The 13,083-nt window shown below is 33.7% G+C and overlaps 1 protein-coding gene across 2 annotated transcripts in view; it reads right to left on the bottom strand.

Annotated features, from left to right (window-relative positions):
* CALCRL (calcitonin receptor like receptor) overlaps positions 1-9,343 on the bottom strand; it is a 122,615-nt gene extending 113,272 nt beyond the window's left edge. The window contains exon 1 of one of the 2 annotated variants that reach the window (XM_020977550.2): positions 8,934-9,343. The gene's annotated coding sequence lies outside the window, so the exon portion shown is untranslated. The remainder of the gene's footprint in view (positions 1-8,933) is intronic. The other variant, XM_020977549.2, reaches the window with a different exon arrangement.
* Positions 9,344-13,083: the final 3,740 nt, after the last annotated feature.

Here is a 13,083-nt window from a genome sequence, read left to right as displayed (position 1 = left end):
TCAATATTTTTAACAAGATCTACAAAGGAAGCTAAATAACTGCTTTGCCTCAAATAAAGTTTTCAGAAAAGTTATAAATTCAAAAAAGTATGAAGAATACAATTCAAAGTTTGGTTCTGGCAAGGTCATATATAACACCAGCTAGGCAGTATAGTGAAGAGTGTTGGACTTGGAGTAAGGAAGACTGAAGCCCCAAACCTGCCTCAGATACTAGCTATGCAACCTTGGGCAGGACACTTAATCTCTCTTACCCTCAGTTACCTATCTGTAAAATGGGGATAATAGTAGCACCTACCTCACAGAGTGCTTGTGAGGATCAAATAAGTTAACATATGTTCATCACTTTGTTGACAATAAACAAATATGCTATGTATATATTAGTTAGCTACTCAGTGGGGCCTGATTAAATTATTCTTCTGCCTCTTAACAGCATTAAGAAAGATTGTGCCAGGTAAAGTAGAGGATAAATTGAAGACATAGAAGTATAGCATAATGGAAAAAGCACTGAACTGGGAGTGAGAAAAATGTGTGTTCAAATCCTACCCCCTACACTTACTAGCCGTAACTTGAACAAATCACCTATCCTCTCTGATTTTTTGGTCTCTCCTAAAATGGTCATGGATTTACCGTTAATGCCTACTTCACAGGGTTTGTGGCCAGGATTGTGGCTAGCTAGACAGCCAGCCCCTGAATGAGGAAAAGTTGAATTTAATTTTTAATAGGTAACATTCATTTTTAGATAAGATGAAAGCTGTCCAATTTAAATTCTGAAATAAACACATGTTGTTAACTGCTATAGTACTTTTGCTAAGGTCATCTGCATATCAGCTCGGGTTCTTAATCAATCAGGAGACCTAGGTAAATGAATGCATAGGAATACATTTTGAATAGGGCATGGGAAAGCCTAAAAGTTGACAAATTTGTGCTTCCTGGTGGTCAGAAAAAGAGTTTTTAACCAACAGGTCTGTGGGTAGATTTCATGAATGTGGATAAGTATAAACAAAACAAAACTTATTTCAACATAATTGGTTTCTTTGTACTACTATGTATTTAATTTTATGCATTTAAAAATTCTGAGAAGCATTCATAGACTTAACTGGATAGTTAAAGGAGTCTAGGACACACACACACACACACACACACACACACACACACAAGAACAACTCTGGCTCTAGAAGAGAAAAATACAATTCAAAATAATTTTAATAGATTGGAAGAATAACTCTAGAAAGCAGTTAACTTGATACACACACACACACACACACACACACACACACACTCTCATAGACAAGGGAAAAAAACACCCTAATACAATAAAGAAGGTGAATGTGGAAGTACTGGCTGGACATGCACAGAAAACAATATTTGAGCACTATATGCACTAGAAAGATAGTGCTGTTGTAAAAGAAGATAATAATGATCATGTTTTGATATGTTCAAGAAATAAACCATGCATAAACTGGGCAAGTATATCTTTGAATGGTCTGAATCAATCAGAATCTGATCAATTCATTTGTCTAAAACATTATTGAGAAACTGATCTGATGAATATTTAGAGGAAATTGTTACCATTATTAAAATAATGGAAAATGGGACCTATGAGAAAGGGTTTGGGGGATTATTTTTTCCTATTGAACAGAATCCAAAAGGATTCTATATTGGTTCTAATCACACAAGTTAGGAGCTGCAAGGGAACTTCGATAATGCCTAGTGCAACCCTCTCATATACAGATGAGGAAACTAAGACTCCCAAAATACCAAAGTAATTAACTTAGGTTTTCATAGCTAGTAAACGTCAGTCAGGACTGGAACCCAGGTCCTTCATTTTAAAAGTCAACTATGGTACATTATGATTCAAGTTTGGAAGTTATTCTTATGGGATATAAATAAAATCAAAAAGTAAAACAATCCATTAAAATTTGGAAAATACCATATCATATTACAACAACAAGCTGTACTCTATCATGTAAAATTAACGAAATCTGAGTACTGTATTATGAGGCCTCTCAAATTCCCCCAGCCATTGAGATTTTCTCTGGTTATATTTTAGTCTCAGTTTTCTACCCAATTGTTTCACATTTTTTGTCTGCTTATAAACTCTACGTATGTGCATATATGCAGATGCAAACATACACCCGTGAGCATAGTTCTTTTTTCCATAATGGGACTTTCAAAACATAGTACTGTATTTTCTGCAGTCAAGGGTCCTACAGTGATATTTAAAAAGGATCAGAATAAAAATAGGAAAGATATATATCTATATGTATAGATATATATCTTTCCTATTTTTATTTTCAATTCCTTTAAAGAATAGTTACCTTGTGAAATCAAATATTTCTAGTCAATTGCATCATTTCTCCAAATAAGCCAGCTAATATAAGATAGAATATTCTTTGTTTAAAAACAAATTTTATCATTTTCATTACAGTTACCTTGATCTTATAACTTTACTGTGATATACTAAGCTAATATCTTAATACTTTTATAGAATTGGTTCCCTTCCAAGCACATTATCTCAAATACTTACTCTTGGAAAGAAAATGCACTTCAAAATATCACTTAATGATAGAGCTCAAAGTAGGTGTTAACAATCTGCCATTAAACCAAGGGTTTGCCCAGCTGTAAAACTCCAACATCTCTTATAAACTTGTGCCACATTGAGTTCCATTTCATATTCACACTAAATAAAATGTTTTGGCTCTCCCCACACTGGATCTTTTTAGTCATAAGTTACACACCTAGGGAATTTCCTTTAACTCTTTCAAGAGATTAAAAAGCTATACTTGCCAGCATACTGTTCCATGCAGTTCCTTCCAGGTTTTTCATTTCTAATTTCACACCAACTTATGCCTTAAATAATCTTGCCTGATGAAAATAAACTTTTTATTCACCATTTCAATTAGAAAACTTATAAATTTAACATAGTACTATGAAGGTCTTTGGAGGGATTTTTGAGTTTTCTACAAAATTAAGAGGGGAAAAGTAAATTCTTTACTAAATATTTGGAATGGTAGAGAGGAGGCTAAAATTTGTTGACGTATGGAACTATGTCAAGTTTCCTATCTAAAAGTACCTCACAGAAATCATGGGGAGAGCTGATAAACCATTCATGTGCTATAGTGAGTTCCAGGAAATTCCAAGAGATATAGAGGATGGCCCCAAGTACACTGGGTCCCACCCCCTACCTCCAGGAGGATTAAAAAAAAAAACCAAGAACAAATGTCACTGAAGAAGGTGGTCCTAAGCCCAGCATTAACTCCAAAAGGACCACTCTATCTATCATCCTGACAGCTCCTCTGTCCTATTAACTGGCAAGATGATTAAGTAAAATTATTATCAAACAAATCACTTTGTAAGCCTACCAAGTGACAATTTTCTAGATGAAATGAAGCCAGAAGAAATTCAGTACCATTCCTCACCCTAAACAATGTTTGAAAGGCAATGATTTTGACTAGATTCCTTAAAATACTATAGATACCCCAGTGAATTCTGAATAGATTTTGACATGGGTTGTAGACATGGTACCTAGGAGGCAATTTATTTTATCCCTTTGCCTTCAATGAGAACTGTTTCTCCATCTTAAAAGGATTGGATATTTCTTGACTTCCTTTGTAAAGTCCCCACTTCTCACGTTGAATATCTATCTAGCTGTTTCATTTGATTGTGAAAATACAATAGAAAGAGTTAGAAAAAGATGGGAACTCTACTGATTATGAAGAATGGTTTTAGAAGGATTAATTATGGAGGGTGTTAATCTTCAATCCAACAACACTCTAACAAGCACTTACTAAGTATTTACTATGTGCAAGGCACTGTGTTAGATTCTGGGGGATACGAAGTCAAGGACTTTGCTGGCAAAGGCACTTCTCATTCAAAGATAATTTCTACAGAAAATATTAAAAACTAGTGTATCCTATTGAGAGAAGTCTTGTCCCTTATTTGAGCCAGAATTACCTGGATTGTTGTTTCAATTTTCCATCTTGGATAGTTAATAAAGATTCTGCTTTAAATGAGTATTTATGAGTTATTTGTAGACTACGTGAACCAACCATTTGAGAATCACAGATATTTAGGTTGTGTTTAAATGATAGAAACAGAGGCTAACATATGTGTGTTAATTGCCCAACTATATAAACTCTCTGGGAATGATTTACGAATTTCTGGGAACTGCATTTACTCTTTCTGCTCCTTAGGATACCATTTCGTGTACTAAAGCAATGACGTATGTTTATAATTCCATCAGATTTTCTGACCCATAGACCTAAGGTTAGGTTTGCATATACCTGCCCTGAGATCACTTCTTGGGTCATGTACAAAAGTGGAAATGATGGTTCATTAAGTATTCCTTTTTCATAAATGAAACATTACAAGAAATGTTTTCCTTAAGGTGACAGAAAGTGATTCCTTTTTGTTTGTGACTATCATTGCTTCAGCAATTTTACAAAAAGCTGGCAAAAGTATTTACAGAACTCCTTAAAAATCTTAAGTGCTTTGCACAAATGCAGTGAATGTAAAGTGATTTTTTTAAACAACTTTCATCATTCTGAGCATAAAGAGACAATATGTATTGTTATTTCTATATCATATATCTATATATATGAATCTGTTTTTAATAGATACAGATCAAATCTATACAGATTTATATGTGGACTTATAACTATAGATTCATATATTTATATATTCTATTTCTGTATACATTTTTCTGTATATAGATACTGTATGTATGGATGCATGTTTCTATATTTGGAGATATAGATCTATATTAAGAGCTATTTCATATCATAGTTGTAGCAGACTAAAAATATTTTTAATATTTCTAACTATTTACACTTATAAGACAGAGATTAATATCATTTATATGAACATCATATTCTTCTAGGACCTAAAGGATAATTTTAATTTTAGTTACATGAAGTCCTATTAAACTATCTCAATTACTTTCCTAAATAACCATTAAAACCACACATACACACACACACACCACCACCACCACCACCACCATACCATACCACATTCAAACACAGGAAGGCAAACAGATGCAGAGATAAGGAAAAAAATATAGATAAAATAAACCTAAATATTGCCATTAAAGAAAGAGTTGGGGGGGGGGATCATAGACATAGGTTTTTCACTTTAAATTAATTATATAGATAACTTTTCAACTATACTTTCATATGCATATAGATATAACATATTTCTGGTTATTTTTGCTTTCTAATTTTCAGCAGAATACTTTTAAATATTAACCCAAGAAGATAGCACTAAAAGAGATAGGTTATTTCTGCATGGCATGGAATACTTACCTAGTAAGGTAGCAATGAGAGCTTTTCTGGGACAAAATTTTAGGTACTCTAAGAGACTGACGCCAGACTTGAGGAAGAATACTGCACAGATTCTTCACTTTTTAATATTCACTGAAAATCTGCTTCTGGTTATGTAATACCAGTAAGGGAATACACCACCTTTGGTCACTAAGAGAAGCTTTCACACCAGCTTATAATGGAACAGTTTATCTTAACTGACAAGGGAGTTTCTTGGTCTCCTAAACAAAGATTAGATAAAGGATAAAACTAGTCTGCAAATATCTTCCAAATGCATTTACTCAAAACAGTTTCCTAAGGAATCAGATTTTTTTAATCTTAAAATATTTAGAAAATTGTGGTCATGTGAAAAATCAAATTCAAGATTTTAGACACATCAACAGGTTATTGGCTTGCCTTTGTTAGCTAATATATGAAAAGGCACCAACTTCATGTTTTTAGTAAGTATCACCAATTCTTTCCCAAGCTGCTTAAAATACATTTACATTTACACAATGGTCACTGTATTCCCCAGGAAGCAAATTAGTTTGCCGAAATGAATTAAATAATAAACACTGAATTGGAACCAGTCTTTTAGTTTATTGCCTATGCCACTTTGTTTCCTTCAAAGTCACTTTTGGTAAATTTCCAATTAAGTCCTAGGAACATTCTTAAAGACCGAATTATAATCAAACTTTAACTCTCTATCCTTGACATTTTTATAGCAAAACAGTAAATCCAATAGACACTCTAAATTCTGGTTTATTTAGTAAATAATGTGACAGTAATATGGGATATATATGTGTGTGTGTGTGTGTGTGTGTGTGTGTATATATATACACACACATATACACATACACACATATACACATACACACACATATATATATGTGTATATATATATATACACATACAAAATTTGCTGTTAAATACAGATTTCTATTTTTCACTGAAAAGTCTACTCATTTTGAGAATAATGACACAACTCTTCAAAATTTAATATTAAATTTATTTGCTCAAGTGAAAATATTACAAAATGGTGAATAATATTATTCTAGAACTTTGGTAACCTTTAACATACTTTAACAAAAGCTGAGGAATCTTCTATTGAGAAAACTACAAAGTGAATATGTTCTAAAGATGGGCATATTGGGATGAGAAATCTGGGCTAGTTAAATAAAGGATATTTTTTGAAATTATAGATTATAGATTACATGTTTACAACTCAAGTTTATATCAATTTCTGTTACTCCAAAATCAATTCAAGTAATTTAATAGGTACAAAATAATGTACTTTTTTATCTTCTACATTTTACTTATCATCACTAGTTCTTAATAGCACAGTATGGCTGCGAAATAGAATAAATAAATCTCAGCATTTTCACAAGTCAAGAAATATATTGGAAATTGAAGGAAAATTTGAAAAATTATCTCAATAATACATTTTTATGTAATAGCTTAAATATTTTAGGTGAAAGTGGTTTTTTGGCTTAAACTGTCCATATCATTGCATTGCCTTAATTTCCCATTTCATTGTACATGGCTTAGGCATACATGATGACTCCATGCAGTCTATGGGGGGAGATAGAATGAGGAACAAATATATTTGAGGAAGTAAAATAATTACCTCAGCACCACAATCATGGCTGGATTCATGAAAGCTATTGATTTTTAAAGGAAACAATTTTAGAGTAGTGTGTGTGTGAGAGTGTCTGTGTGTGTGTGTGTGTGTGTGTGTGTGTATGCATATGTGTGTGGTCCACGTTATTTTAACTCTTGCTTCAGTCTTTAGCTCTAGAAGATAAGTATTGTTTGGTTCTTTTGTGCACTTATTTTTAGAGATCAAATTTATAAGTCATTTCAATTTAAGATATTTAGTGAAAATAATATTGCATAATTATTTCCCCCCGTCCCAACAATTAATTAGATATTTGGCACTTTTTAGTCCATGTCTTCACTCTTTATTGTTGTAATGTGAAATATTTGGTTAAACACAACTTCCCAAAGAGAGGGACATAATCTTTAAGTATCACTAGAAATATAACATTTTAAACATCTATTCTAAGCAAAACCAAAACTAAAACATGTATGATTTCAACTATGTCCTTCCTAATCCCTATGCCAAACTTCAAGAGGCTTTCAAAAGTAACCAAGAATCCCCGTCTCCTGCCATTTTTTTCCCCATTTGTGTACCTCTCATGGCCAAAAACTCTAAATATAAGTAATATGGAAATTAATAGCAAGAGAATCATGTAGCTGTACTCTTGTGAAAAGTTAGTTAGAAGCATCTGTGTTCTTGAATATCCAGGGCAAAACTGCCAGAGAGTTACACTGGATGAGAAAGTAGTCCCTTGTAATGTGTTAAAATTATGGGTGATAAGTCCAGGATGTCCATAATGGAAGCAAAACACAACAAAAAATACATGTCATTGAAAGCAAAACCCATCTTGATCAATAATGGCATCTTCAACATCAGTCAAGCACAACTTTGATACCAAATTTCCCTAAAATAATAGTATTTAACAATCTAAGAATTTGCTTTACTTACAAATTACGTGGGTATTAAATTGTTGAATTCATTAGGGTAATTTGTCTTGCCTGAGGGATCATTAATTCACTCAAAAAATAATTCTTACCACAACAAGCAGTGAATACAGATCTGGTAGTTATTCTCTATGTACTTATTTAAATTATTATTATCCATGGTACCTCCCTTTTCATATGTATATATCTTTTCTTTTTCTGGATATTCCTATGCTTCCATTTCCCTCAACACTCTCTCAAAACACATGCACAGAGAAATAATTAAGTCAGCAAACTACAACTAGCACAACAGGAGGAAATACTACATTTCCTATGAAGTAACATTAAAAATAAAAAGGTACATACCTTCAGAGCTTAAATTACATTCTCTCCTGGCCCACTTTTCAACCTTCCAATAATGACTTTCCACCTAGAATCCCACTCTATAATCTACTCTAATGCAAATATTTGGAGTTTTATGAAGTGAAAGTTTGAAAACACACAAAATTCAAAATGATATTAGAATTTATTAAGAAGATATATATGAATTGAGATAAACTGCAAGTGGAAACAAGCATGATCAATGGAAAGGTAGTGTTTTTGCCCTTAATTGCCCATTCAATAACAGTGCCAGTGAGACTTCAGGAGTGGAGAGCCAGTAGAGTTTTTCATTTATTCTTCCTCTTTCCTAAGAGTCCCAATTGTTCTGAGAGAGTTTAGAGACATTTTTTCTGACACAATTGTTTTAATGTTTTCCAGCTGGCAAGAATAAAACTTTTTTTTTCTTAAATATTAGGGCTATAAGAAAATAGAGCACAACCCATAGCTAGTTTTGGAGATCTATTCCAACAAGAGCTCCTTTCAAGTCATTCAATTTTTATTTCTTGCTCCCCCCACCCAAGTCTGGAATACTAGTCTAAATTATAGGGGTATATAGTAGTTAACAAGGTTTCTGCTTTTGCTGTTGCACTCTATAGCTTATCTAACATACACAAATAAATAAAAATGTTTGCAGCTTCTCCCATTGTCATAACTAAAGCCCACGAAACAATCTCAAGTCAGATGACAGTATCATTTACAGCACTTAGATATGTTTTAATATGTACTCACCCAGCACAGTTCCTGAGGAATTTTTTTGTAAAATAGTCTTGAATGCAATTTGATTTTTCTGAGATTCTGCAGAAGAGATTCTCCCCCTCAGGCAAGGTGGGGGAACAGCAAAAGACTTGCAATTTGATCCTGCAGGCTGGGTGTAATCCAGTTATCAGAGCCTGGTGATCTTAATGGAAGAGGTTACACTGCTCTACTGTGGAGAGAGGGCTTGTTCTGAGTAGAATTGGAAGTGTTGTCAGATTGTAAGTGATCAGCAGCAGAAGGGAAACATCAGAGCTTCCTGTTACATCACTCTGACCCCGCCTGCATTTAGTGTTAGATTACTTTCTTGCTCAAATAGCACACCCCAGGAAAGCTGTGCTCCTCTCTTCTCAGTCAGGAGCAAGAAGCAGCCTGAGCAGAAACAGTTCCTAAAGTCATGAATACACTGTTACCAGTAAAGACTGGCTGGCTTGCATCTTCCCTGTGTTCTGTTAGGACTTGTCAAACAGATACATCAGTGACTTGAATGAAGTTGATCCGAAAATAATACTCTATTTAAAGGAGCTGAATTAGGCACGTGGGTTTGGGGTGCCTATCAATATGAACATTCACAATGGGACATACAACACTTTAAAGAGTTTCCAGAAGGAGGAGAAAACAAACCAGTGCCTCAACTCAGATTTTACTCAGAAGTGAACAATGAGAAAGATTAGCTGCATTCCTCTATGCTAATTCTGTAATCTGACTCCAGCCCATATGAATTCTGATAATACATGCATGTCCCAGACCATGTTTTATAGAGAAAGTCAGAGAAATTTTGCCTTTATGATCTTCCCTTTGAAACGTATTTTGTATTTACAACTAATTTAAAAGAAACTAGTTTTAAATAATTTAGAAGGAGGATAGTTTGCAAATAAAAGACTGCCTGTCTTTCTAAAAACTCCAAATAAATTTATCAGTCAGTTAACAAGCAGTTACTGAGCACTCACAGGTGTTGGGGCAGTTTCCTAACCACATGGGGTATACACGGATGACAGACTCAGCCCCTGACCTTATGGATCTTTGTGTCGAAGTGTTACAGCTGGCTTCCATTTTCCACAGTCCGAACCTACATGGAAATCTTTAGCTAGAGAAAATGTGAAGCTAGGCCTAGGGAATCTGGGAAATCTGTGGTTATCAGTAGCTCTATGTTTGAATTAATACATCACCACCTTCTATAAATAAACTATAAATAAAAATGTCATGTTGCTTAAACTTACAACTAAATAAATCAGAACAAAATGAAAGGAGGGCAAGTGGTAGAGAACTTTTATTTCTTTTTTTCCTCTCTCTTAATTCAGTCTTTGTTTATGTGACTTTCTACCAAGCATGAAGGTGAAAAATGAAAAAGTCAATCAGTCATCCACGTGTTTCCAATTGGTTTGACTAAGATTTTTGTAGCCAGAATATTCAGATGATTCCTAAAGTGTTTCTGTTTTCACTGAAGTTGTTGGCATCATATGGATTCAGCCTAAACCCAATTATGGCCACCTAGACTCTAAATTTTGATAACTGCATACATACAAATATTTGATTAATGTATGAAATGTTGTGGCTTGAAAAAAAATTTGAAAAAAAAAATAAGTTTTTGAGGAAAAGATCCACTCTCACAAAGTATCTAATTTATTAGACCACCATTTTTCTTAATTAATAGATTCTACACCTACCATAGTATATCAATGGCTTATTAATATATTTTAAAATTAATCTAATTTTGCCTAAAGAAAATATTCCTTTGATATACATCTAATATTTTTAACATTTGAGTCAATTATCTAGAATTTCTTATGCGGATTTTTAAAAAAGCTTTATCAAAAAGTAAAACAATTTACCCAGATATTTTGTAAACATTGAAAAGTTCCAGAAAAGAAAATGTGGCTATAAATGGAAAGTATGTTAAATCTGTGACTCAGAACATTCATGTAATTATAATTACTGGGACTTGAAAATAATTTGAACTTCCTGAGCCTTAGTTTTTCTTTTTTCATTTCTTAGTCTTTATATAATAAAAGTGTCCAGACTAGAAGACTTCTGAAGTTCTCCTTGAGCTAGAACTAATATTCTATTATTCTGATGAATAGAAGGCCATTTTAAGAGGTAGGGTGGTAGATTTGCCATAACGTAATTTGAGATGGCAGGAATTGAGGACCAGGTGATCTTTCCAAATTAAGGAACAATTCAAGAGTTTTAAATGCCATGTGTCTTAGATACATGGCATCCTGTGAAACATCAGCCACTGCACATAAATCATGAAGAACTGAATTGCTAAAGGATGCCCATGAGTCTATAGACAAGGAACTGAAATGAATCCTGTACAGCATCAGCAGTGGCTCCAAATCTTATGATCTTTTGACCCAAGCTGATACACACACACACGCACACACACACACACATATACAGAGTTCATCTTAATGGAACTAAATATGTAAAAGGAAGTAGATATGGGAAGTAGAGCATGCAATAATCCCTAAAAATTTTAAGTCATGGAAGAGACAATTATTAGAAACTGAATTACATAAAGTTTGAGTATTGAAAAATGGCATATATCCTAAAGGGGAGCTTTTTTTTGTTAAAAATGTGGTATTTAGGAACAAATAGTTAGTTCTGCTGTTCTCCATTTGTCTGCTAGGGGACAACCACAGCAGGCTAATCAACTTCTCACTGATACAAGGAGCCTTTCAATCTCTAGAGTGAAGAGAATATAGTTACAGACTCCACAGGGAGTGACCATGGGACTTAATTGTTGACTAGACTTTACACATAGAGTTGGGAAGAATTTTGGGTTGGGGTAAAAAAAAATCATGGGATCCAAAGATATGGGTTCTCATTCCAGCTTCCACTGAGGAAATTTTTTTTAACTTCTCATAGCTTCCTATTCCTCTGTCCATAAAAAGAGGTGATTGGACTAAATGATTTCAAAAATTTCTTCTGGCTTTGATATTCTTTGCATCCATGGAATGGGAAAATGAATAAAAGTAGCATTTCTTGCAGGACATGAAGAAGGAAATAAATAATGGAAAGGTGTCATGTAAAAAGATCTTTTGGGGTGGAGGATGCTATACAGTTTACAAAATGCTTTAACAAAGTCTCATTTGATTCAAAAAACTTGCCTATGAGGTTAGCAAAGATTCTCATCTCCATTTTAGAGATATGGAAAATGGGCTTCAAAGAGGTAAAGTAATATACCTTACAGAGATAGTACAATGGAACACTCATTGAAACCTAGGTCTTCTGGTGGCTTTTTCCCCTACACTCAAGAGGATGCTAGTAAAGATTGAGCAACTGGATCTATAGGAAAACACACACACACACACACACACACACACACACACTGAAATTTAAAGAATTTCCAGAAGGGGGAGAAAACAAACCAGTGCCTAATGCAAAGATTATTCAGAAGTGAACAATGAGAAAGATTAGCAACATTTCCCTGTACGGATTCTGTAATTCAACTGCAGCTCCATATGAATTCTGATTATACATGCATACTCCAGATTATGCTTTATAAACAGGGCCAGAGAAATTTTGCCTTTATGATCTTCCCTTTGAAACATGTTATATACTGTATGATTGGTTTATAAGGTAACTAGTTTTGAATACTTTACACTGTATTTATTAACATTTTCTTTATGACTTTCTTAAGTCTAGGCAATCCACAAAACAGTAAATCATGCTTGGTTCATAGCATTTGCTGATTTCTAGTGTGCAGACACGCTGAGAATTTAACAATTGGCCCTTGCAAGCCAATATGAGCTGGTTCCAGCGTAACCCTGCCTATAGCTTACATGTAGTTCTCTAATAGTAAAATCCTAAGGAGTGTTCTAGTTTAGTTTTCTATTTGTTGGTAAGGACCTACAAACATAAAAGTTGACTGATAGATTTTGGAAATGGAAATGACATTTCATTCAGATACATGAAGAATTTTCTAAATGTCATCTACAAGTTTGCTGAATGTCAAAAAGTGAACCTAATAACCAGGCTCTTGCACACTTTCCACTATCAGCAACAAAACAAAGCAGCATTGTCTGTGACGTGGTTTTGTGAAGGAACCACATGTATAGAAATTAGACTCCAGCAGGATTTCTGATTTGGGGCTACAAAATTATTTGAACAAAATAGACAAAAT

The sequence above is a fragment of the Phascolarctos cinereus genome, unplaced genomic scaffold, assembly GCF_003287225.1.
Source record: "Phascolarctos cinereus isolate Bilbo 61053 unplaced genomic scaffold, phaCin_HiC Scaffold_726;HRSCAF=1367, whole genome shotgun sequence".
In the NCBI taxonomy this organism is placed as follows: Eukaryota; Metazoa; Chordata; class Mammalia; order Diprotodontia; family Phascolarctidae; genus Phascolarctos; species Phascolarctos cinereus.
This window is presented reverse-complemented; position numbering and strand designations above follow the sequence as displayed.